Consider the following 7,563-nt stretch of genomic DNA (forward strand, 5'->3'; position numbering starts at 1 on the left):
CCACAGTGCTCTGCCCAAAATGAGAAACTTTAAAATATGAATGACTTAAGCTGTGACATGCCTGTGGGAAAAACAAATGCAAGTTGCCCATCTTCGTGGAATTGCACCCCTTATGAAAGCAAAGAGTTGGAGGTGATTTTCTTATTTTAAGAAAATCTAGCCCAGGAAGGTTAGTGTGTGGTGAGAGGGAACCACCAAGGAGCTGCCCTACTCTCTGCTCTATCAACCAGATAGCATCATAACAAGGTTAGGCAATAGTATGAGCAGATGTTAGCAAAGAATCTGGAACCTAAATCTGGTTCCAGGGTTTTGCCTGGAATAGATTTGTGCAAACTTGAAAGTGCTCTAAGTTAATAGTAATTACAGCATAAGAATCTCTCTGCACTAACATTTTCAAATTTAGTGTGTCCAATGTAAAGTATATTCATTAGCATTTTGGACATGATTTTTTTTTTGGTTGGGGCTGGGTTTGAACCTGCCACCTCCAGCATATAGAGCCAGTGCCCTACCCTTCTGAGCCACAGGTGCCAACCTGAGCATGATTTTTAGATAAAGAGAACTAAAAGGAATGATATTACATTTCAAAAAATATGAAAATATTAAGTGGTTGTAAGGGAAGTGTTGTTTGCAGAGAGGCAAACCAATACAGCACAGTTGATAGCAACTGCAGGCTCATTCAAGTAATTCATTTGAATGTTCAAAATTTTTGAACATTGAGTAGAATACATTAGAATTATATTCTTTCCTCCTCCCTTTGATTTAAACTCTGACTTTTTTCCTTAGAAAATTCTCTGTTTCGGAAGTCACAGAATACAATAGTTAATTTTTGCTTATTTTTAACATTCTCTCTTATTATAAGGTATAATATAAAATTTCCATTCAATCTCTATAATTCACCTTATTTCAAATTCTGCAGAAAAAGTATGTTATAGTGTTGTGCCATAGAATTCCTTCTGCCTGCATACGTTCTCTTCTAAGATTATGTTATCTAACTGCACCTTTGATGGTGGAGTTCCATTGTTACCTACCCCTCTTTATTCTATGGAGTCACATCAACACTGAATGCCAGGCTGTGATAAGGAAACAGGTGTTTCCACTTTAAAAACCTTTGGTGGGTTTGATAGTGGTGCTGGCACAAGGGCTGTGTGAATGAAACAAATCAGAAAGCACACACAGAGACCTGGGTAAAAAGACATTTTTTTTTCACCAGTTCATATGTATCCATCCAACCCAGAGCTTTGGTGACAGTCCATGAAGAGCAACGATAGCAAATAACGCATGGAAGCTTTTGCGTTCAAGGAACACCCAAGTGTGTTGAAAGAGTTTGAGTTTGATTTCTGGGTTATTTGGATTGGTTGGTTAACTATCCTAAGTGAAATGATGCTAATACTACCCCTTGACAATGCTGTGAATGCTGTATAGTTGTGTCCTGATTTTGACATATAAATGAGATAACATGAACAGATGGAGCATTTTGACTGAGAATATTGACTGAATGTGTGGAGGTTTGAAGCAGAGTTTACCAGTGAGGGTGGCACGTCTCAGAGAAGGGGGAAAGTCCTCCCCAAGAATGCTGCTTGGGGAGGGTCTGAGGTCAGACTTTGACACTTTTTAGGAATTTGCTAATGTTGAAAGTTCCTCAATAAAACTATTTTTTAATAGAAAGAATTAAATGTGTCTCATTTTTATTTAAGACTAGAAGCTGAAATTCAGAAAGGTTAAGAGATATGTCTAATATCACTCAACTGGTAAGTACATGAGATAGGACAATGACTCAAGTCACTGACTCAAATTAACAGTCCTCGGAGCACTTGGAACACTCTTCTTCTCATACCATACATGCAGGGTAGACATGCTCCATCTGTGGTCTCCTCTCCTCCATTGTGAAGCTATCCCCTTATGGCTTAATGTGTTTCTTTTGGGTGGTCTTGCTAAAAAGTCTACAACAAAGTCATGTGCCATAAGCTGGCTAATCAGACTCCCCACAACCCTGAGCACAGCAATTGGACCTTGAATGGGTGCATAGCCCAAAAGACCAACCAGTTACTTTGAAGGGACTGACCTTAACTACAGAAGAGATGAAGAGTACTTTATTCCCATGGTTTAAATATTCATTCCCTATAAAAATCACACAGACATTAATTCCCATTGAACCAGGATTAGAGGTGAGACCTTTAAGGAATGGTTGGGCCATGAAGGTAGGAACGATATCTTTATAAAAGGATGAGTTAGGGTCCCCTCTTGCCTCTCATCTTCCACTGTGTCCTGATGTAGCCTGAAGGCCCTCACCAGATGCTGGTACCTTGATACTGGACTTCCGAGACTCCATAACTGTGAGCTAATAAATTTCTGTTCGTTATAAATTACCCAGTCTCAGGCTTTCTGTAACAGCAGCACAAAATGGATTAGGACACCTACCTTCTGAAATTGTGACCAGTGAATGCCATATAACCTGGAACTTCTGGGTGCCATTTTTCTACTCTAGAGGGATCTTATTGGGTATGAAGATGATACAAAGGAAAGAAAAAAACCAAGAGGAGATTCAAGGAAGCTGAATGTATCAGTTGAGCCTCTGGATCCGAATATACCTGAGACTGGCAAAGTCCTAAACTATTGAGTTATTGTAGCTAAAAACGTTCCTGCGTTGTTCAAGCTCATTTGCCAATTTGTAGCAGACTATTCCATTTTCACTTCACCTCTGCACTGACTACCTCTTGTGCCCTGCTTCATACTCTGTGTGCCAAGCCTTCACCGTTGCTATGACCATCCATTCCATGCAAGGAAACTTCAAATATCTAGAGAGAAGGTGAAAAACTCAAAGCATCATCACACAGGTCACTCCTGTTATGTCCTGGATTTCTCTAACCCTCTGAGAGAGGGAGCTTTTGGGCACCACCATGCACAAATCTAGAGATAGAGTTTCTATCCCACCAGGCAATCCTTGAGCAATGGAAGACCAGAACTGGTGGGTAAATGCTTTCCTTTTACACCCTTAGGCAGTCATTTCAAAGGAATGTTCTTCAGAGTTCCTCAGAAGCCCCAGACAGATCCAGCCCTCACTGCCCAGTGCGGGGCAGTAAGATAGTACACCTGATATTCGCTCCCACCTCATTAGCCCCACTTCCCAAAGTAAATTGCCTTGCTGCAAGTTCTGTTTCAGGAGCTTCTTTCTTAGGGGAGCCCAGACTATAAAACCTCTTAGTGGTATCCAGTAAGTCCCATCATCCATCCCCTTCTTAGACTCCCTCCTCCCTTCACCTCTGAGATTTCTTTCTAGTTTTTCTTCTCCCTTGCCTGCCTCTCCTTTTGTTTCTCATTCATGAGCTTCTCTTCTGCATTTGCCTCTCAAGTGTGAGTATTTCCTGGGACTCAGTGCTCAGTCATACACACTCTAGAGAACTCATCCAGGCCAGTATCTTTAACAGCTGCTCAGAACCATTCCCAAATCTCCACCCTGAACCCAGACCCCAACCCCGGAGTGAGCAAATGTGTCTCCTAACCCACAGAGAAAAGAAAAAATAAGACTATTTATATTTGGTTTTGCTTTGTACTGGTGCGTGGTGCCTCTCCCTGAACTAGTAGCACAGACATGCTGGCCAGTTAGGTGAATGCACCTCATTCACCTTGTTGAACTCACCCAAATATCTTCAGGAAAATATACTGCACCTTTGTGCACATTTCTGAAGAGATCTGACAGTCACTTCCTCCTCCTCTACAAATATCATTTTATTTTTAGAAAGTTGAGCATTAATTTTTATACTGCCCTCTAGGAATTGTAAAGGGCAAAGACTTTCAACAGTCATTTTTAGTGGTGATGGCGGCACTTATAAGTCTTTGATGAAGGAAGTTGGGAATTTGGAAAAGGGGGAAGAACACGCTGAGTTTTTTCTGTTGAATCTGGTGGCACCCCCTGCGTTCCTCAGCCCCCGCTGTGTCCCTGAGGGGTCTCTGGCTAGGTGTAGGCTTTGGCTCTTGATAGATTTATAAAGCCCCTGGAGCCTGGGATTCTGGAACTCTTCTAAATTATATACAGCATAATAGAACTTAGGTCCAAAATTCTGAATACCTAGAAGAATGATAAGTGACTAGGAGAACATAATTGATCCACAGCTTAGTTCTCTTTAATGACCTATAAATATGGAGCGCTGCCCACCAGCTCTGTTCTCCACAACCTCAACACACCTTCAGCTTCCCAGGGAAAAAGTGAGCTGGAGACCAAGTGAGCAGCCAGTCCCTCCAGCAGTGGCAGGGTGTGTATTTATGCTTCCTGCCAACGATGCTTATTCCCTGCTCCCAAGATGCTAGTTCCTGCACTCAATCACATTATAACCAATTGCTGTTTGAATAATGCAAATTCAAACCGTGTTCTATAATTAATCTATTGTGTTCTATCCAATTTGCATTATAAATTGTAGGAACAATGTCTGTAATTGCCTTTCTCCATGGCTAAGCTTATTTGAAACCTGCCTTAGACAGAAGGTGCCCTGAGTGAGAAGTTGTGACACGTGTCCAGTCGTGTTCTTCATTTCTCCCCTGTGGCTGTTTAGAAGTTAGCAGATTCTGGATCCTAAGTTAAACTCTGTCTCTTGCCACAGGTCTTCTCAGTATGGAGCAGGTAAGCGCAGCACAGTGGGGAACTGACTGAAGCTGACTTCACTTGGATGCTCTAACTTCCCTTCCTAGAACCTGGGGTTAAATTGAGAAAGAGGATTTGGTCCTGCCTCCTAATGAAGCACACATCTGACTCAAGTAGATCTTACAAAAGTGTCAGGTAACCAAGAAACAGGTGATATCAAATGGTTTTACTTCGGGTTTTGTTATACACAGCACACAGCTAAAGGCTTTCATGTACTCTATTTTATCACCTAAAAATGGAATCCAGGACACTTTTGCATAGGGTAGGTTGGGCCCCAGTGCCCAAGTCTGATTTTCATTCCCTAGAGACCATCAAGTGTCACTCTCATCAATTGCCATGCATAGCCCAGTCACCCAGGAGAAGTTGACTTCTGCCCTGGCTCCCATCTCTGCAGTCCAGAAGTACAGGACCCAGGCTGCTGTCATCTGCCCAACCTTGGCCTTTCTCTCTTCAACTCACCTACTGGAACTGGCAAGGCAGTCAGCGTGTGAAGATGCGAGGCAGTGCCACCTTTCTGCCTGCAGCCTCCTAGCATCATAGCCCCACTTTGCTCTTCTCAGAGTGAGAGCAATCACCCAGTTTGTTCACTACGATAATGGCTCCAGATGTAGCCATCACTTTCTTTCTTTTTTGCATATAAAGAAACTTCCTGAACTGCCCTTTCAAAGTGATCAAGTTATGTTACTCTCTTGTTCCAAAGTCATTTTTTTAAAAGATGATTTTCACTGTTTTTTGAACTTATGATTTTGGAATCCTGGTAGCTCATCTTGAAGAGAAATAATTTAGCAAACTGTGATCATAAACGTAACTGCAGGTATAAGTGGGTCTTCCAAGGAGGGTTTCAGACAGTGAGGCAAGAATAGAGTTAAGATGAAAACTGAAAACAACGAAGCAATGGACGGTCTCCATTTGGATGCTACCAGCCTGGAAGCTCTTACGCTTGCGACCACTCAACAGCCAGGAAAGGGACGTTCTTTGTGTCTGTGATTTTTAAAGGATTGTCCTTGGATCAAGAAGTACAATGTACAAGACAAAGCCCCTGCCTTATAGATGAATCAAGTTTGATGAGCTCTAAAGATCAGACTAATGGAATACCTGTGGCTTACAGAACACTAAAGTATTAAGGTGATGGTGGAACTAACGTAAGGAGGAGCTAAGTGAATGGGCAGGAGGAAATTGAGCCCTCATAGAATTCTGGTGGCAGAAATTCCTCTAACTCTCACATGCATCATTTTTTTTCAAACTAGAAATGTGAGGATGAATCTGCTCAAGGGAACAGACAGGGCTGTGCCAAGGGTATTTGAAACCAAGAAACATCTTGTAGCATTCATCTTATACAAAGATTTTAGGTGGCAATGTGTAAATGTGTACAAATTCTCTTCCATTTAAATATATATATATAAGCCTTCAGAGAAACTCTGGGCTTGTTGTCAGACAATTATCTCAGACTTTGCCCTGAAGCTACATGTTACTGTCATCTGCCCTTATAAGTCTAGCAGTCAGGTTTCAGAAGCACTCCACAGAAACGCTCCACCAAGAGGCTTTGTAGATAAGCAGGCAGATTTCTCTCCCACCTACAGAGAGCTATCTGGCTTTCAGAAGAGAGACTTTAAAGCCAGAGATTTAAAATTCAGACTTTCATGGATCACGAGCTGCTTTGTAATATTGCTAAGTTTGCCTGATCATGACTGCACATTTTCAACCTCTAAATTATGACAACTTCTTTCCCTTAAGCATACAAAATTCTGGGATCATTTTTCACAATTCTGAGAATAGGTGAAAGGTTCTTTCAATATGTACATATATTTTTTTTTCATGCTTTTAGATTTACAGAAAAGTTGTGAAGATAGTATAGAGAGTTATCCTAGATGCTCCCCCCATTCACCTTCCCCTATGGTAAATGTTTTATATCACTATGGCACATTTGCACATTAACGAATAGTATTGTAACTTTAACTAAGGTCAACACTTAATTTAGATTTCCTTAGTTTTTTCCCCTAATGTTCTTTTTTTGCTTACAAGATCTCATCCCATTTTTCTATTTACACATAATGATTGTGTCTCCTAATCCCCCTCCGTTTGGCTGTAACAGTTTCTCAAACTTCCCAGGTTTTATCCTACAATTTGAGGAATACTAATATTTTTCAGAGTGTTCCACAATCGGTATTGATCTTATGTAATTTGTATGATTAGACTGAAGTTATGGGTTTATGAGAGGAAGACCACAGAGATAAAGTACCATTCTCATCTTATCACATTCCTCCATGACAAAGCACAATTTACTGCCAGGGCGACTTATCACAGTTGATATAATCCGTGGTCACCTGGTTGAGGGAGTGTTCATCAGGCTTCCCCACTGTAAAGTTACCCTTCCCCCAACTTCATGCACTCTAATTCTTTTTATTTTCTTTTTTATTGAATGGTAACTATGTACATTAATGCACTTCTGGGGTACAGTGTGGTGTTTTCACACACAATCTGAAACACTTCCATCAAACTGGTTAACATGGCCTTCATGTCATTTTCTTAGTTAGTATGTTAAAATGTTCATATTCTACTCTTAGAAAGATTTCTAATTCTTAAAAGGAATTCACTAATGCAGCCTAGACTGATGGAGAATTTTACTACATCTCCTCCAGGACAGAGTATCTGTCCACATATATTATTTGAAATTCTTCGGCATAAGGAATTTGCCATTACTTCCACATGTATTTCTTCGTCATTTATTTATATCAGTATGGATTCCTGAATATGTATTTTACACTTTGGGTTATAATACACTATTATTATATTTCTTTTATTGCTCAAATTTTTCTAGCACTGGCCACGAGGAACTCTTACAGTTGGCACCTGAGTCAATTTATCCCTTTAAATCTATGTATGCCTCATGTTCCATTACGGGAATGGTAGTGATGTGGGAGTCATTT

This window comes from Otolemur garnettii, unplaced genomic scaffold (assembly GCF_000181295.1).
Source record: "Otolemur garnettii isolate 467f Iridium unplaced genomic scaffold, OtoGar3 scaffold00012, whole genome shotgun sequence".
NCBI classification, from domain to species: domain Eukaryota; kingdom Metazoa; phylum Chordata; class Mammalia; order Primates; family Galagidae; genus Otolemur; species Otolemur garnettii.